The 20,318-nt window shown below is 46.9% G+C and overlaps 1 pseudogene; it reads right to left on the bottom strand.

Moving 5' to 3' along the window:
• Positions 1-5,558: 5,558 nt before the first annotated feature.
• Positions 5,559-20,318, bottom strand: part of LOC139532933 (partitioning defective 3 homolog B-like) — a 218,788-nt pseudogene continuing 204,028 nt past the window's right edge.

The raw sequence follows: 20,318 nt of genomic DNA, 5'->3' as shown, positions 1-20,318 counted from the left end.
TTGGGATGAAACACAGTGACTGGCCTCTGCGGTAATTAAACACTAACTGATAAAATGAGCTCTCAACAGATTCTAATTATCCTAATTCCAACCTCTAATTCCAATCAGCCAGATCTTCCTTTTCCGTGGGAGCAAATTGGGAGGTAATCACTTCAGCACAGAGATCTCCTCAGTCTTAATTGTTGAGGGTGATTCAGTCTTTATCAGCAGTAAGACTGGGTCTACGTCCCAAATGGCACCCTATTCCCTAAATAGTGCAATACTTTTGACTAGAGCCCTATGAGCTGGTCCAATGGGCCCTGGTCAAAAGTATGGCACTATGTAGAGAATAGGGTGCCATTTGGAAAGCACCCTGGGCCTCTCTGTTATCATAGAGGGCAAATTTATCTCAAATGGGAAAGCTAAACTGGGTTGAAAATCTTAATGAATCATTTGGGCAAGATGAGTCATCATATTGGTGACTCAATCAGGACAATTTGCATAACTTTGCAATTCCATCATCCGGTAAAATGAGACAGCTAAATTGGTGAACAATAAATAAATTCATCTTGGCATACTGTATATGATCATTTACAATGTATATTTCATGCACAGCATAATATAAAAACGTGCATTTACAAACAAAGGTTAAAATGTATCGTCATTAACGTACAATATGACATGATATGGTCAGCGTTGTGATTCTTTACCATCACACAAGGGAAATGATATCAATGGCGAGAAAGGATAATAATCCCGGTGCATAGACAATCCAAGATGGCGTAGCAGTGTAGACGTGTTTCTTTAGTCCTCTCGTGTACGTTTGTATTTTTTCGTATTTCTTGTATATATTTTAACATTTTTTTTCTATCTCTTTTCGATTTTTAATTCGATTATACCTTCCGGTAACCTACCTCACCCAATGTGATACGGAATCGCTATTATTTTTTAACTTTGGAACACTTTCAAGAACCCCCAGTAGCTAACCAGCTAATCAGCTACAAGCTAATTTAGCCATTTTTTGCCGCTGCTAGCAGCTTTTACCTTCTGCACAGACACCAGCCCTGTTATTAGCCTGGATATTACTCACCAATTTACCAGCATCGGACTGTCTCTCGACAACAACGCCGGATTCCTGCCGTAATCCCTGAGCCACTACTTCTGATCCTCACAGCTAGCTTGCAGCTAGCGCCACTGCCACGAAGCTAGCACCAGTTAGCAAACACAATTCTACAATTCACAACCTCTCTTTCGCCATCGCCATCCGGCTTGGATTCTCTGTCGACACGACCACGTCTGGTCTGCAGACGAATACCCCATCCGCTGTGCCCTCAACCGGCCTCCGTCTGAGCAGACCCCCTCCGTCTGAGCAGACCACCCCCCGGGCTACTAACTTTAAACGCCGCGTGCTAGCTTAGTGGAGGCCTCCCTGCTCCATCTACGGCTGCCCCCTGGACACTATGATCACTTGGCTACATAGCTGATGCCTGCTTGACTGTCCATTAATTCACGGTACTCCATTCTGTTTATTTGTGTTTTATCTGTCGGCTCTGTGCTTTAACTCAGGATCTGTGTGTAGTTAATCCGACCCTCTCTGCCTAGTCGTCGCCATTTTTACCTGTTGTTGCTGTGTTAGTGGACTAGCTGCTGTTATCTTACCTGTTGTTTTAGCTAGCTCTCCCAATCAAGACCTGCAATCACTTTATGCCTTATTGTATGTCTCTCTCAAATATCAATATGCCTTGCATACTGTTGTTCAGGCTAGTTATCATTGTTTTGGTTTGCAATGGACCCCGTAGTTCCACTCTCCGTACCTCTGATACCTCCTTTGTCCCACCCCCCACACATGCGGTGACCTCACCCATTGAGACCAGCATGTCCAGAGATACAACCTCTCTTATCATCACCCAGTGCCTGGGCTTGCCTCCGCTGTACCCGTGCCCCACCATACCCCTGTCTGCACATTATGCCCAGAATCTATTCTACCACGCCCATAAATCTGCTCCTTTTATTCCTTGTCCCCAACGCTCTAGGCGACCAGTTTTGATAGCCTTTAGCCGCACCCTCATCCTACTACTCCTCTGTTCCTCGGGTGATGTGGAGGTAAACCCAGGCCCTGCATGTCCCCAGTCACCCTCATTTGTTGACTTCTGTGATCGAAAAAGCCTTGGCCTCATGCATGTCAACATCAGAAGCCTCCTCCCTAAGTTTGCCTTACTCACCGCTTTAGCACACTCTGCCAACCCTGATGTCCTTGCCGTGTCCGAATCCTGGCTTAAGAAGGCCACCAAAAATTCTGGGATTTCCATACCCAACTATAACACTTTCCGTCAAGATAGAACTGCCAAAGGGGGAGGAGTTGCAATCTACTGCAGAGATAGCCTGCAAAGTTCTGTCATACTTTCCAGGTCTATGCCCAAACAGTTCGAACTTCTAATTTTAAAAATTAATCTCTCCAGAAATAAGTCTCTCACTGTTGCCGCCTGCTACCGACCCCCCTCAGCTCCCAGCTGTGCCCTGGACACCATCTGTGAATTGATCGCTCCCCATCTAGCTTCAGAGTTTGTTCTGTTAGGTGACCTAAACTGGGATATGCTTAACACCCCGGCAGTCCTACAATCTAAGCTTGATGCCCTCAATCTCACACAAATCATCAAGGAACCCACCAGGTACAACCCTAAATCCGTAAACATGGGCACCCTAATAGACATTATCCTGACCAACCTGCCCTCCAAATACACCTCTGCTGTCTTCAATCAAGATCTCAGCGATCACTGCCTCATTGCCTGTATCCGCCACGGGTCCGCGGTCAAACGACCACCCCTCATCACTGTCAAACGCTCCCTAAAACACTTCTGCGAGCAGGCCTTTCTAATCGACCTGGCCCGGGTACCCTGGAAGGATATTGACCTCATCCCGTCAGTTGAGGATGCCTGGTCATTCTTTAAAAGTTACTTCCTCACCATATTAGACAAGCATGCTCCGTTCAAAAAATGCAGAACCAAGAACAGATATAGCCCTTGGTTCACTCCAGACCTGACTGCCCTCGACCAGCACAAAAACATCCTGTGGCGAACTGCAATAGCATCGAAGAGCCCCCGCGATATGCAACTGTTCAGGGAAGTCAGGAACCAATACACGCAGTCAGTCAGGAAAGCAAAGGCCAGCTTTTTCAAGCAGAAATTTGCATCCTGTAGCTCTAACTCCAAAAAGTTCTGGGATACTGTAAAGTCCATGGAAAACAAGAGCACCTCCTCCCAGCTGCCCACTGCACTGAGGCTAGGTAACACGGTCACCACTGATAAGTCCGTGATAATCGAAAACTTCAACAAACATTTCTCAATGGCTGGCCATGCCTTCCTCCTGGCGACTCCAACCTTGGCCAACAGCCCCGCCCCCCCCGCTGCTACTCGCCCAAGCCTCCCCAGCTTCTCCTTTACCCATATCCAGATAGCAGATGTTCTGAAAGAGCTGGAAAACCTGGACCCATACAAATCAGCTGGGCTTGACAATCTGGACCCCCTATTTCTGAAACTGTCCGCCGCCATTGTCGCACCCCCTATTACCAGCCTGTTCAACCTCTCCTTCGTATCATCTGAGATCCCCAAGGATTGGAAAGCTGCCGCGGTCATCCCCCTCTTCAAAGGGGGAGACACCCTGGACCCAAACTGTTACAGACCTATATCCATCCTGCCCTGCCTATCTAAGGTCTTCGAAAGCCAAGTCAACAAACAGATCACTGACCATCTCGAATCCCACCGTACCTTCTCCGCTGTGCAATCCGGTTTCCGAGCCGGTCACGGGTGCACCTCAGCCACGCTCAAGGTACTAAACGATATCATAACCGCCATCGATAAAAGACATTACTGTGCAGCCGTCTTCATCGACCTGGCCAAGGCTTTCGACTCTGTCAATCACCATATTCTTATCGGCAGACTCAGTAGCCTCGGTTTTTCTAATGACTGCCTTGCCTGGTTCACCAACTACTTTGCAGACAGAGTTCAGTGTGTCAAATCGGAGGGCATGTTGTCCGGTCCTCTGGCAGTCTCTATGGGGGTACCACAGGGTTCAATTCTCGGGCCGACTCTTTTCTCTGTATACATCAATGATGTTGCTCTTGCTGCGGGCGATTCCCTGATCCACCTCTACGCAGACGACACCATTCTGTATACTTCCGGCCCTTCCTTGGACACTGTGCTATCTAACCTCCAAACGAGCTTCAATGCCATACAACACTCCTTCCGTGGCCTCCAACTGCTCTTAAACGCTAGTAAAACCAAATGCATGCTTTTCAACCGTTCGCTGCCTGCACCCGCACGCCCGACTAGCATCACCACCCTGGACGGTTCCGACCTAGAATATGTGGACATCTATAAGTACCTAGGTGTCTGGCTAGACTGCAAACTCTCCTTCCAGACTCATATCAAACATCTCCAATCCAAAATCAAATCAAGAATCGGCTTTCTATTCCGCAACAAAGCCTCCTTCACTCACGCCGCCAAACTTACCCTAGTAAAACTGACTATCCTACCGATCCTCGACTTCGGCGATGTCATCTACAAAATAGCTTCCAATACTCTACTCAGCAAACTGGATGCAGTTTATCACAGTGCCATCCGTTTTGTTACTAAAGCACCTTATACGACCCACCACTGCGACCTGTATGCCCTAGTCGGCTGGCCCTCGCTACATGTTCGTCGTCAGACCCACTGGCTCCAGGTCATCTACAAGGCTATGCTAGGTAAAGTGCCGCCTTATCTCAGTTCACTGGTCACGATGGCTACACCCACCCGTAGCACGCGCTCCAGCAGGTGTATCTCACTGATCATCCCTAAAGCCAAAACCTCATTTGGACGCCTTTCCTTCCAGTTCTCTGCTGCCTGCGACTGGAACGAATTGCAAAAATCTCTGAAGTTGGAGACTTTTATCTCCCTCAACAACTTTAAAAATCTGCTATCCGAGCAGCTAACCGATCGCTGCAGCTGTACATAGTCCATCTGTAAACTACCCACCCAATTTACCTACCTCACCCCCCATACTGCTTTTATTTATTTACTTTTCTGCTCTTTTGCACACCAGTATCTCTTCTTGCACATGATCATCTGATGATTTATCACTCCAGTGTTAATCTGCTAAATTGTAATTATTCGATTTATTGCCTACCTCATGCCTTTTGCACACATTGTATATAGATTCTCTTTTTTTTCTACCATGTTATTGACTTGTTTATTGTTTACTCCATGTGTAACTCTGTGTTGTTGTCTGTTCACACTGCTATGCTTTATCTTGGCCAGGTCGCAGTTGCAAATGAGAACTTGTTCTCAACTAGCCTACCTGGTTAAATAAAGGTGAAATAAAAATAAAAAATAAATATGAGTAACATGTTTAAGTGTCTCTCTTAGGCTTTATCACTGGAGACTGTGGCTGTGCCCCAAATGGCACAGTATTCCCTATTCTGACCAGGGTTCAAAAGGCTATGGACACAGCCCATTAGGGTTCTGCTCAAAAGTGCAGTATATAGGGAATAGGGTGCCATTCGGGACACAGCCCATGTGATGAATAAATATAGCTAGTCAACACAGAGCATACATTTTAATTTGTTCAACAGTGTCTTTATGATAACATAACCTACATTTGACATAGCCGTTTTAAATCATAAACACCACACACATTATACTTTACTTAAAAAAGCACATTATGGGCAGCAGAAATTTGTCATAGGCAAAAAACTGTTAATGGAAGGTTTTTTAGCAAAGGCCACAACCAAAACAAAACACATTCAAAAAACACCCACATCTAAAAAGGCGGATGGAAGGGACACGGCAGGCGGGCAAAGATGCTTTGATGTGGACTTCATTTCCTGTTCTCTACTTCCTGTTCCTCTGACCTTGTTTCTTAGGATCAACTTCCTGTCCAGTTGTCTTTTTGTCTTCCGTTATCTCGGGAATAGGGTGCCTTTTGAGTCGAAACCCTAACTTCACCATCCCTTACTTCACCCTCCCTGGCCTCTCACTGTTGTTCCAGAAGGGGAGGGGCCTGTTTTTGAGCTTGTGCAAAAAGTTTGTGCAAGCCAGCAACCCTGCAAGAGTTTGGCTGGTATTCAATTAAAAGTCTCTTTCCAATCTGTACATGATGTCTACCTCCAGTCATTCTGGACCCCTGTGAATCAAAATACATTATTTACATCCCCACACATACATAAAGAAACACACATTTCTAAACATCTCTATACATACTGTACACATATAGACCTTTACTGCTTCTAAAACATGTCAGCAGCTGAGAGGAGTGTTCCGATGATGGCCTGGTCCATAAACCACCCCTTCCAAATGGCACCCTATTCCCTACATAGTGCACTACTTTTGACCGGGAATAAAGTGCCATTTGGGACGCAACCCTTCCCCTACTGCTTTGATGTTTGTAGATCTCAAAGACCTGGATAGGTGTAAGCAGTATGGCTCACGCCCATTGGACTAGTTGGAGCCGTATTACTTACACCAATCTGATTCCTTCAGATTTGCAGACACCAAACGAGGTAGGGGGTTGAGGATGTTTTCAGACAGGGGGCTGTAGAGAAGCAATGAGTGGGTCTGATTTAGGGTTGGAGTAATCAGTAATCTTTCCAAAATTCCAAGGTTTTCCAGAAATCCTCGTTGGAAGATCCCAGGAATCAAGAAGAAATAAGGCAGAAACCCGGGAATCTTCCAACTGGGACTTTCCCGGAAAATCTGGGGAATTTGGGGAAAGTTACCAGAATTCTGCAATCCCAGTCTGAGTCCATCCAGCTATCGCACCTACACCGCTCCGATCATGCTGTTCTTCTGGCGTGGGTCCAGCTGCCTGCTGTCCCTGTAGCCGCCGCCGTAGCGCTCAGGGCTGGCGAATCGGCCGGGGCTGGCGTCACGGTAACCGCCCCTGCCCACTGTCTCGTAGCGGGGGAGACGGGTGCCTGGTGTGGGGGGCACATGGTGCTGGTCAGCCCGGTGGGGCGAGGATGGGTAGTACCTGGGGTCCACCTGTGGTGGCCCAGGGGGCGAGGTGGCCCGGGGCAGGCTGGAGAAGCGGGGCTGGGCCTCTTTAGGGGGGGTAGTAGTTGTCTCGGCCAGGGTAACCAGGTGCTGTCCTAGACTGGGTGGGGTAGTCATTCGGATCCGCTCTCCTGCGACACACACACAGAGGACAGAAACATATTAAAAAAACTCTTTTTTTTCTCTCTTCTCTCCAGTCAACTTGTGTGTGTGCATAAGCTTGTGTGTAAATACACATATCTGATTGAGTGTGTGTGACCCAGGGGGGGGTGGCGCAGTAAGGAGGTTGCAGGCAGCTGGGTGTCTCTGATTCCCTCCCAGTGACTGTGGGGTGATTAGGGGGCTAAGCTCCTGGGGTAAGGAGACACGCAGGGCGACTCACAGAGGCAGGATGGATCACCTTTCACAGCCACATTCACATTTTTCTCTGCTCACGCTCTGCCCTGCCTGGGCTAAGTTACACACACAGCCAACAACCAGGACCAAAGCCAAAAACTAGGCCTTCTCCCAGGTCAGATAGAGGTGATAGAGGGGAAACTGCACTGGTAAATTCCCTGCCCATTTTCATACATGCGTTTGTGATACCAACATGCTTCACACACACACACACACACACACACACACACACACACACACACACACACACACACACACACACACACACACACACACACACACACACACACACACACACACACACACACACACACACACACACACACACACACACACACACACACACACACAAACATAAACCACATCCCACCCGCCAGCTCTACATCCTCTGAGGACAATAAATGTCGATCTATTCATCAACCCAGCCATCCCCATCTCTGGATGGAGAGACGGATAAAGGGATAGATTAATAGATGTGATGCTGTGAAAGGGTCATTTCGGGGGCAGATTTGGCCTGTGTAAGCTGGTGGAAAGATGTTTAGGCTAGTGGGAAGATGGAGAAGGATGTGGAGGTGAAAGCCTGTTTGGAGGCCTTGAGCTGGGGTGAAGGCTCAGGTGCTCTCCCCTCCCTTAAAACCCCAGCTGGCCGGCTGCTAATCACTAGTGATGAAACATCTGGCTTTCATTTCTCTCTCCACTTCTTTCTCACTCTCCATCTCTCGCTCTCTTTCTCTCCCTCCTTATCGCTTCTCTGGGCCCTTAGTGACATCATAGGGGCCCCGGTGTTGAATGATAAGGGACCACCTGTATGTCCGTGTTTGGGTGGTCAAGTCTACATAAACCACATGCTGTTGATGTCTGGCATGCCTAGCCCACTGTCCCACACACCACAGAGATCTCCCAAGGGAAGCACATACACAACATATTATGACGCACAGTCAACAGGTGCAGAGCTGTCACACTGAGCACGCCTGTGAGTGGACAGTGAGAGCTCTACTCTCACTAACTCTAGGAGAGCTAGAGAGAGAGGAGGGAGCAAAGAGGGCTTTCAAACTCCATGCATACATGTGAGTGTATAGGTGATTGTGGATGTACGGGTGTATCTAAATGCATGTCAGTATAATGGATGTGTGTGTATGTGGGTATGTATATGTATGTGTGTGTGTGCATGTTTGTGTCTGTGAGTGTATGCGAGTATGTGTAAGGGGTGTAATATACACTATATACACAAAGGTATGTGGACACCACTTCAAATTAGTGAATTTGGCTATTTCAGCAGACAGGTTTATAAAATTCAGCACACAGCCATGCAATCTCCATAGACAAACATTGGCAATAGAATGGCCTTACTGAAGAGCTCATGGTTTCCATGGCCGAGCAGCCACACACAAGCCTAAGATCACCATGCGCAACGCCAAACGCCGGCTGGACTGGTGTAAAGCTCGCTGCCATTTGACTCTGGAGCAGTAGAAACGCGTTCTCTGGAGAGATGAATCATGCTTCACCATCTGGCTGTCCGATGCCAGGAGAACACTACCTGCCTGAATGCAACTGTAAAGTTTGGTGGAGGAGGAATAATGGTCTGAGGCTGTTTTTCCATGGTTCGGGCTAGGCCTCTTAGTTCCAGTGAAGGGAGATCTTAACGCTACAGCACACAATGACATTCTAGACAATTCTGTGCTTTGTGGCAACAGTTTGGGGAAGGCCCTTTCCTGTTTCAGCATGACAATGCCCCCGTGCACAAAGCGAGGTCCATACAGAAATGGTTTGTCGAGATCAGTGTGGAAGAACTTGACTGGCCTGCACAGAGCACTGACCTCAACCCCATCAAACACCTTTGGGTTGAATTGGAACGCCGACTGGGAGCCAGGCCTAATCGCCCAACATCATGCTCTTGTGGCTGAATGGAAGCAGCCCAACTAATATGCTTGTGGCTGAATGGAAGCAGCAATGTTCCAATATCTAGTGGAAAGCCTTCCCAGAAGAGTGGAGGCTGTTATAGCAGCAAAGGGCGGACAAACTGATTTTGGAATGAGACGTTCGATGAGCAGGTGTCCACATACTTTTGGTCATGTAATACAACCTGACAGAGGGAGGTGTGATCCTATCCACATGGGCCAAGTGAACGCTACTAATAACATGTCATGTAATGAATCAGACTCACACCTCTCAACTGTCAACACACACTATGACTGCATCCCAAATAGCACCCTATTCGCTATATTGCGCACTACTTTTGACCAGGGACAATAAGGCTCTGGTCAAAAGTAGTGCACCATGTAGGGTATAGGGTGCTACTTACATTTTGGGACACACCGTACACCATGCAAACAGCCCTTGAGATGTTGCCTGAAAACGGGGAGATGGTGCATGTGGTGTGTGTTTATGTGGTCTGCGTGTCTCTATGTGGTGTGTTGTGTGTGTGTTATGTGTATGCTTCTATGCGCTGTGTGTTTGTGTGTGTGTGTGCGCAATGACATTTGGGCATAGTTTCCGCCTTACGACAAGGAGGAATTTGGCCCTGGTGAGTGAAGGGGACTATTTGCACCTGCCCAAGGAAACGGAAGGATAATTAGGCCCTGAGGTTCTTACCTGACCCTCAATAAACTCCATTGGTGTGAGGGAACACAGCTGGTAGCTAGCAGCCATGGAGGCCACCGAGGGGTTGCTTGGAGGGGATCTAACCCATTCTCTGGAGGGTCCATAGCACTTACTGACAATCTGCATACGTGTGTGTGTGTGTGTGTATACGTGCGAGTGTTTTAATTTGTGCTATGGACTTTCCAAAATAACAGACAGACGGAGGGATAGACATACACACACACACGGCAGGCTGAGTGCTAGAGACAGAGGCCAGACCAGGCTGGTTTCACATTAAAGGGATACTTTCAGGATTTTGGCAATGCAGTCTTTTATCTACTTCCCCAGAACTAGATACCCATAGATTTCCATTCATTGCGCTAGTCGCAAATCTACCTCTAACTTCATTCATACTGGGCACAGAGACATACAAATGGTATCCACGAGTTCATCTGACTCTGGAGAAGTAGATAACGGGCCTCATTGTCAAAATCCCAAAGTATCCCTTTAAAGGAAAACCATTAGGCTGCAATGGAGAGAGGTTATTTGTGTTAATCAAACCAACCTAGATAAACATTGGGGAGAGGGCTTTCACACAGACATGCATGCACACACCCACACACAAAATGTCTCTGTGTTTGCCATCACTCTGTCTACTCTATAGTGAGTACAGTATGAATTACACTTTGCAGCACTGTATCCCACTGAGACCTTTACACAGGAGTAACACGCACTAAAATGAGACTGAATAGCACCAACAATTCTATCAGATATCCTGGTGGCCAATTACTAATTCGCCATCTGTAAAGTAAAAATAAACATTCCAGATTTAACTACTGCTACTTCAACTGGTTCAGATCTAAAATACATTGTCAGCCTTGACTAGATCTTTCCGTCTGTTTTGTGACTTCACTGGTCAGCGGTCAAAGACCTTCTCACTCACTCACTCACTCACTCACTCACTCACTCACTCACTCACTCACTCACTCACTCACTCACTCACTCACTCACTCACTCACTCACTCACTCACTCACTCACTCACTCACTCACTCACTCACTCACTCACTCACTCACTCACTCACTCACTCACTCACTCACTCACTCACTCACTCACTCACTCACTCACTCACTCACAGTGTGTGTTTATCCTTTGTTTTATTTATAAATCCATGATTTCATTTTCCAAAAATGCTTGTGCCTGCCTCGGTGTCTGTCGTAGAGGGAGAGACCGAAAGAGCGTGACCTCTCCCGGCAGCCAGAGCCCACTGACGCGATGCCTTGATGAAAGCCTAACGGCTAAACCAGTTTAATTTACAAAATGTCATTACGGGCCCGTTTCATCGAAAACAGAGTTAGCGGGGGAAAGAGTGCCGCGTACTGCATTTACTCCGGACCGAAACGGCAACACACTGCCACAAAAAGGGAGCAATGAAGTGGCGACGCCAAACAAAAAAGTTCAAATCACTTCTTAACAGGTTCCGCAGAGATTTGAAGAACAAACCAGGACTCGTATTCAAAGTTTCCCACAGTAGGAGTGCTGATCTGGAATCAGTTCACCCGTCCATGTAATTGTTTCCATTGTGATCATAAGGCACTCCTACTCTGAGACGCTTGATACATACAGCAAGGAGCGTCGTGAAGGAGGAAGACGGTATGGAAAGTCTACGTTGGAGTCTGAGAAACCTAAAATGACTTAGCATACCAATAAAAAGGTCAATGAATTGAAATGATCTGAATTGAAACGAAAAGTAAGGGATGAGATTAGTGAGAGACCAATGCTCATGTGCGGATCAAACATTTACCCAGCATGCACCTGTTTAAGCGACATACAGTGCTGACGTGGCCATCTGTCGGAGAGCGAAGCCATGCTCACGAGGGAGAAAACGCACACCCACACACACACACACACACACACACACACACACACACACACACACACAGCTCCAATCACGGATCATTAGGAGGAGAGAAGAGACCACCGACCAGTGGGTCGGAGATAGGTGCCGTGGAACAAAACTACTGAGCTGAAACCAGGGAAGGTTAAAATCAGGGGCAGAGTGTATGTGTGGTCAGACTGGTCCTCATGTGTTCAGGAGTACACACAGACAACCCTTCTGGTTGCACTTTGTGAAGACATTTATATTACTACAGCAGCTCTAGAGTTAAATGTGCCATTCAGACCACCCAACACACACACACACACACACACACACACACACACACACACACACACACACACACACACACACACACACACACACACACACACACACACACACACACACACACACACACACACACACACACACACACACACACACACACACACACAAATTGATGAGGGTAATATCAGTCCTCCATCTGAAGCACTGGCCACCGGCTGCACATTAATCACACAATTATCAGCCCAGCGACCACTGTTCACGCACACAACCTCGGCTCAATGGCCTAATCCAATCACCTATGGGGTCATGGGCCGTTCAGACTGGATAACCTGGGGCTGAGCCGTGGAGCCCATCACCCAGTGCTTCAGAACAGTAATGGCCTTAATGTGCTCCATATGGGGTAGAATGAGTGTGTGTTTTACCCCTCCCTCCCTCTCCCCCCGAGCACCAATACCCCAGTCTAGGGAAAAGCTGATCCCCACTACAGGAGCCGGGGTTGAGATGGGGAGAATAGAGGGGTACCACCATTCCCCCCTAAGGCATTGGACTTTCCAGACGTGCAGCCCCAGCCGCATCCCCAGCAAGTGCCGGCTCCTTCCTCACAAAAGACAGGCCAAATGTATGCTAATGGAACACAGCCGCACAGCAGAGACACACTCATTTGAGAGGAAATGACTCTCAATGAGCTGGGCCCGGGGGGGGGATCTCGCGCAAAGTTCAGCTTGGTTTGAAAAACACATTTCACTTCCCTCTCTATTTCTTTCTGTATTATTTCCCCTCCAAAACTCAGAAATAAAGCCCCATCCCTCCCTCCCTCCCTCCCAATCTCTCGGTCTTTGTTTTGTCAAATTCCTAGAATAAATTTAGGTCCCCCGTCTTGGTATTGACGCTTCGGGGAGATGTCGTGTTTCTGGGGTACAGGGCTTGTTTCATCCTCGAGTGAACATATAAAACAAGAGAGCAAACATATAAGATTTGGAATGAATCATTCGGAGGCAGTGCGTTCGGCACTTTCTTCTCTCTTTGTTCTGGTGCTGAAGACCTGCTGCTCCCCACCAGCGGTTGAATGCTCCGTCACTCTGTGTACTGTAGTCTCACACAGAGACTTGAACAAAGGCTTGTGGGGTTGACACCTCTAACTAAAATCAGAAGGAGAGGGCTAAGCGACAGCTCGGACATTCCTCTCGACAGTTCATTTAACCGCCTGCGATTCGACGCCGGTCGAGTGTGAGTAACCATGAGTTACGTAGTCTGAGACATGTGTTAGCATAAGCTTAGCATTAGCTCGGGAAGGGCCTACATGCAGAAAGCCTTAGGCTTTAGCATCACAGGCCAGACTTAGTCAGTCACACTGCTCCTCTCAGTGGATGCTCTGTTTAGTTTTAGTGCATCTCAGTCAGCGTGGCTCCACTCCCTTCTCCCCGGTGCCCCTCATATCAGCCCGAGCAATAACCCGTGAAATGACTGCTTTCTCTGCACCACTCCACTGTGTGCTCTGGTTGTCTCCCAGGCCCACCACACTGCACCTATCGATGGGGTGTGTTCTCCTGGTTAGCGCTGGGGGACTTTAACACAGCAGAGTGTGTGTGTGTGTGGGGGGGGGGAGGATGAGGATGTTGAGTCAGACGGATAGAGAAACGTGGTAAGTATTATATAATCTAATGTATGTCATTTAGCAGACCCTTGATTCAAAGCGATTTACAGTAGAGCATGCATACATTTCCGTATGGGTGGTCCCAGCCGGAATCGAACCGGCGACTTTGGCATTGGGCCGTGCTCCGCTAACTGAGCTGCACAGAACCGCATCATGCTCATGCATAATCTAGGTGGACCTCTGTGGCGCAGAGAAAGGATCCATCCACCGTCTATTCTTCGTCTCCGAGGAGCTGATCAGGGCTACTCCCGGGATGAGGAGGCTTTCCCAAGGCAAACACTCCAGATTTAATTGTAAGCTCTAAAGAGGATTATTCTCTCTGATGCCGTGTGTGTGTGTGTGTGTGTGGGTGTGTGTGTGTGTGTATTGTATTGATGGTGGCCTAAAACAGATAAGAAGACAGACAGACACACATGCATGTACACACACGCCAAGGTTGGGCTCCATTCAAATTGAAGGCAGTCAATTCAGGAAGTGATTTGAAATAAAAATTCAGAAATGTAAAACACTTTTCAAATAAATAGCAATTTATTGAGAAGTCACTGAAAATAATAAATGCCTTCTTTTCGATTATTGAATTGTAATTAAAATGCACTTCCTGAAATGAATCTACAAACAATTCGAATTGAGCCCAAACCTAACGCGCACACACAGCCTACCTGGAGTGTGCTGCGTACTGTCACTCCCCGTCCTCATAGCAGGGTCCCGGGCGGGTATCAGGTCCTCTCACGGCCATCTGTGGAGGAGAGGGGCACATAATGGTTAATATTATTATTGCCTGCCTGCCTGCCTGCCTGCCTGCCTGCCTGTCTCTACCCCCCACCATCACTAGCTAAGCCGGCTTAGTGTTAAGGTTCATATTAGGGTTAGCGTTAGCTATATGGGTAAGGGTTAATATTGGTTAGACGTAGCTGTAGCCTACAGTCAAGTGAGAGAGGACAAATAATAAATATTTTGCTGTGCGACCAGGAATTTTTTGTTCGAAAATGTAAGGAGTCTAGCTTTACTACCTCAAATATTTTCCATTGTGCTCCTAGTTTTGTTTGTGTGCGACTACACTTTTCAACTTAGGTGCACACATGCTCCTTGTAAAAAAAGGTCAGCGTAGGGTTTGTAGTAATGGTTAGAGGAGGGCGGGGACAACGACAAACACAGGCAATCCCCTGAAAAGAGCTTTTTACTGCCACATGCCACAACACATTCACTGTGTATTTATTCCCGTGTCACTATAATTATTCATATATATATACATACATAAAAAATTATCTTTAACTCTGCATTGTTGAAAAAGAACCCGTAAGTAAGCATTTCACTGTTAGTTCACACCTGTTCTTTACGAAGCGTATGAGAAATACAATTTGATTTGATATACAGTACCAGTCAAAAGTTTGCACACACCTACTCAAGAGTGTGCAAAGCTGTCATCAAGGCAACGGGTGGCTACTTTGAAGAATCTCAAATATAAAATATACTTTGATTTGTTGAACACTTTTGGTTATTTCATCGTTTCGATGTCTTCACTATTATTCTGCAATGTAGAAAATAGTAAAAAATAAAGAAAAACCCTGGAATGAGTAGGTGTATCCAATCTTTTGACTGGTACTGTATATTTACAATGTCTCCACAGGGCTGTCCGCGCACACAGTTTTTGGACAATGGGTTGAACATTGCACTCCAAAACGCCTTGATAACTGGCTGATTTACTGATGTCTTGCACACGTTTAAGGCTTCCAGAACCAGAGACAACATTATTGAACCTCTGTTTGATTGTCGGGAGAGTGTTCTTTTCTTTGAATGCTTTTCTGGTTGTTGCTCTGGGGTGCCAATAATTGTTATTCTAATCGTAAACTAAAATGTAATTGGTTCTGCAATGTTGAAAATCCAATAAGGTGTGGAGACCAAACCTTTTTTCAACTTATTTTAGAAGAAATGGGGAATTACTTAACAAAAGTGCAAGGGTGCCAATATACTGTATTTGGCTGTATTTAGCTTGTTGTAACGAGGCTTTCCTAACCATACCAACTCTCCTCTGAAAAGTAGTGTAGAAAGGGAAAGGGGAATACCTAGTCAGTTGTACAACTGAATGCATTCAACTGAAATGTGCCTTCCACATTTAACCCAACCCCTCTGAATCAGAGAGGTGGCGGGAACAGAGGGTTAACGGCCTTGCTCAGGGGCAAAATGACAGATTTTTACCTTGTCAGCTCGGGGATTCGATCCAGCAACCTTCCGGTTACTGGCCCGACGCTCTAACCACTAGGCTACCTGTCGCCAACCCTCCATGTCTCGAGCTAGACATAAACCATGAGCATAAACCACATTATGCCGAGGGGTAGGCCATTTGGGTATTGAGTATTGAGCTGCTCAATCTTTGTGTGAAGGTTAAAGGCATTATGCAAAGAGGTGCGGGGTAATGGCTGTAGTCGCTGTGTGCCATTTGTCTCATGTTCCAAATGGCACCCTATTCCTTACATCGTGCACTACTTTTGAACAGTGCCCTATGAGCTGGTCCTATGGGCCCAGGTCAAAAGTAATGCACTATAGGGAATAAGGTGCTATTTGGGACGAAGACAGGGAGAGCGGGAAGCCGGGGGCCAGGGTTCAGGTTAGAGCCGCTCGGTTGCATGTTAAGTTTGGTCATATGTGTCTCTGGGGAAGAGGGAGAGATGGAGGAGAGAGGGAGAGAAATGATAAGAGGAAGAGAGAGGGGGGGGTAAGAGGTGAGAGAGAAGCAAAGAAAGAGATAAGAAGAGCAAAAGAGCAGGAGAGAAAGTGGGGGAGAGAAAGGGGAGGGAGAGGAAAGGGAGAGACAGGGAGACAAAGAGAGCGACAGACCGAGAGAAGGAAAGAGGGAGAGAAAGAAAGACAACGAGAGAAGACAGAGAGAATGTCAGCAAAGAGTGACGAATTTCACTCCGAACATTTTAGTAACATAGTTGGATGGGTGAATTTGATCATTGGCCAGTGGACTACTAGTGGACTATCAAACAAGAATATAAAATGATGTACTTTATCATTTTGCTCATGTTGTAGCTATCGAGCGGGTTACTGTCAGTCTCCATGAATAGTGAGCAGAAAAGTGTGTGTGCCGAAAGGCCTCGACTCCTCTAGGGTGGTGGTGGTTAACACTTCCTGGAGTCTGACCCCTCAACCTCCATCCCACCCATACACCCCAGGGAATAACTGCTCACCATGGCAACGGGGTAGAGTATAAATCTTTCGGACACAAAACAGAGAAGATCATATTAAATTCTGTTTCCTATTAAACTCACACACATTTTGGTTATGAGCCTGATGATGCCGTGTAAATGTGTGTGTGTGTGTGTTGCTGTGGATCGCAGAGGCAGTGTTAATGTGTTCTACAGGCAGGGTAGCTTACAGAGGACCAGACTTTCTCTGGACACACTAAGCAGCTGAGGCCAGGCCACATGCAGCCCATGGGGCATTGTGAGAGGCTGGGGTTTCCCTCCTGCACTGAGAAAGTTAAGAGTGCCATGTGGCATCCCACTCTTCCCACCATGGACGACCCTTTTGTCGTATGAAATTAGAACGTTTCGAATTTGACCGGACTACAGACTGCCGGACTACTTTCCCTCACAGTAAAAGACAAACGTCATAGCCAACGGAGAACCACACAGTAAGAACACAGGCTTTTGAGTAAAGGACGAGTTGATTTTCAAGCTCGAAAATCATCCTTTCTCGCTCGTTTCCCCCAGAAAACTAAGCGTCTGGAGTGCCACTAAGTGTGCCGCAAAAACACACCAATCAAGTAGTTAAAGCCAGCTGTCGCATTCATCAAAAATACTGTGCATATACAGGAAATGAATTTCCTGGAGCACTTCACTCCCCTCGCAATTTATAGTCACGTGCGTACAATAAGCCTCAAACAAGGGCCTGAATGTCTTGACATAAAATACGAGGAACGCTTTCATGGTAAAACGGAGGTACGAGAGGAAAAAAATTATATTCTGAGCCCCTCTCTTTTTGAACAGAGTAATTGCTTGTGTTCTCTCTGCCATCCATCCATCTCTGATGCTAATTAGCCGCATCTCTCAGTGAGGAATCGCAGCCTGGCACTCCCCGCCGCCAAACACCCCTCCCCCCCTGCTGGCAGCGGACGTGTCCGCCTGCAGTCGGCTGGCATGAAGCAGCGGCGGGCGAGATCCATCCAATATCTGCAATTCCTCATAATTTTCCGTAATGAGATTCCATTGATTTCCGCTCGGGAAACAAACTGGCACTGAGGGAACAGTTTTAGCCGTGGCAGGAGGGTGGGGGCTTTCAGGGGGACTGAAGTCTCAAACTGTGTTACTTTGTTCAAACTGTGTCTCACAAAACTCAAACTGTGTCTCGCTACTAAATCAAACTGTGCTCATGGTTCTCTTGGTGTTTCGTAAAACAAACAAACACTACTCAGTCAGTCTCTAAATCTCAAATCTCACTCTGCGTATCTCTCCCCTATGTCTGGCCATACATTACGGGTGGTATTGGTCTGTTTGACGCTTCACTGCTACAGTCATGCAGCCCTGTGCCCCCCAATGTCCCCTAAACACTCCCAGAGCTCGTTAGCAGCAGATGGTAAGACTGGCTCATTTGGGGCCTAGTCATGCCTCCCCTTACAGCCATGTAAGGTTACTTCCAAACAGAGTGGAATGGAGAGGTAGCTTGATCAGTGCAAGTACATGGTACAATCTGCCTGTAATTGTATTTTGGGGGAAATTGGGGTGGGATGGTGGGTAAAGGGGTAGGGTGAGGTTCAGTCATTTACATATAAACTTATTTGTAGCCCTTGGGGGGTGCGCTGTCCAATTGGCCTCTGATTGACTTGTAACTTTTCAACGACAGGGTTGGCCAAAGAAGCCCTCCCCCTGGAGAGCTATGTAGGTGCATTATTTTAGTTAAATCCTGTTGTAACACACTGGTTTGGATACCGGTCATCAAGGTCCCGGTGAGCAACTGATTAGTAGAATCAGGTGTGCTAGATTAGGGTTGGAGCAAAAGCCTGCAGGAGGTAGATCTCCAGGAGGAAGTATTGGCACAACTGTGGGTTTGAGTGGTGTTCTCCACATGTTCAGGGTTACAACTTTGAGTTGGTAGGGGTGTGAGGAAAATCCACAAAGGGTCTGACCAATGATTTTGGTGGAGGTGGTGAGGAATGGTGTATTTCCGCTTGCCTGGCTCCCGGTGAGCTGCAGTATCGGATCTCCTGTCTATTTACGGTGCGTTTGCTCACAGCGCGTGTGTTTGTGAAAGGAAAATGTCCCCCATAGTCTAGACACACAGAGTGCTTCCAGTACTATGAGCATTACAGTATTCTGTCAAGTCATGGCAGCATGCACACCCAGGGAGCCTGCCAACATCAAAGATGGGAAATTATTACCTCAACACACACACACACAAAAACTGAGGGAAAGGTGATGAGATGATGTGTCCCAACCCAAGGGAAGGCGAGAGTGCAGGGAATCGGGATTGTGTTCGATTGCAGTTTAAACTGCAAACAGATCACACACACTCCTGTTGGTCAAAGACAAGCTTTCGAGCCTCGGGGATAAAGAGGCCCATATCAGTCCCGGTAGCCTTCGTCGGAGAGATAACCTAGTCGGGACTGTGCTCACGGAATTCAGAATGAACCGACATAAAACAAAGAGAAGAAGTGAAGCGCTTTGTGTCTGGGGATGAGGAGGCTGCACGGGGGAACGAGGACGGAGAGGAGAGGGGGGTTCCGTGTTCGGAATGACTCATCGTGACTTTGAAAAGCGTGGAGGAAAACTCTGGAGAGAACTGATGCGACACATAAAAAATGTGTGTGCGTATTGCACAATACATGTAGGGTGTTTGCAAACACATTCATCAAAGAAACATCAGAGCGGACAGGAGAAAAAAGGCAATATCAAAAGCCATTCCAAAGACAACGGGAGGTAAGCTAGCTAAGCCACCAACGAAACTTAGAAACAAAACAGAATAAAGAAGCCACTGATGACAGATTGCGGGTTGAAGATGACATTGTCTCTAGACACTGATCTAAGGTCAATTATACCCTCTTACGGTTATTTTTATTTCACCTTTATTTAACCAGGTAGGCCAGTTGAGAACAAGTTCTCATTTGCAACTGCGACCTGGCCAAGATAATGCAAAACAGTGCGACAAAAACAACAGAGTTACACAAACAAACGTACAGTCAATAACACAATAGAAAAATCAATGTACAGTGTGTGCAAATGTAGAAGAGTAAGGAGGTAAGGCAATAAATAGGCCATAGAGGCAAAATAATTACAATTTATCATTAACACTGGAGTGATAGATGTGCAGATGACGATGTGCAAGCAGAGACACTGGGGTGCAAAAGAGCAAGAAGATAAATAACAATATGGGGATGAGGTAGTTGGGTGTGCTATTTACAGATTGGCTGTGTACAGGTACAGTGATCAGTAAGCTGCCCTGACAGCTGATGCTTAAAGTTAGAGAGGAAGACATAAGTCTACAGCTTCAGTGATTGGGTGTGGTGGGTAGTATAT

The sequence above is a fragment of the Salvelinus alpinus genome, chromosome 10 (assembly GCF_045679555.1).
Source record: "Salvelinus alpinus chromosome 10, SLU_Salpinus.1, whole genome shotgun sequence".
NCBI lineage: Eukaryota > Metazoa > Chordata > Actinopteri > Salmoniformes > Salmonidae > Salvelinus > Salvelinus alpinus.
The sequence above is the reverse complement of the archived record's forward strand: the minus strand, read 5'-3'. Positions and strand labels throughout refer to the sequence as shown.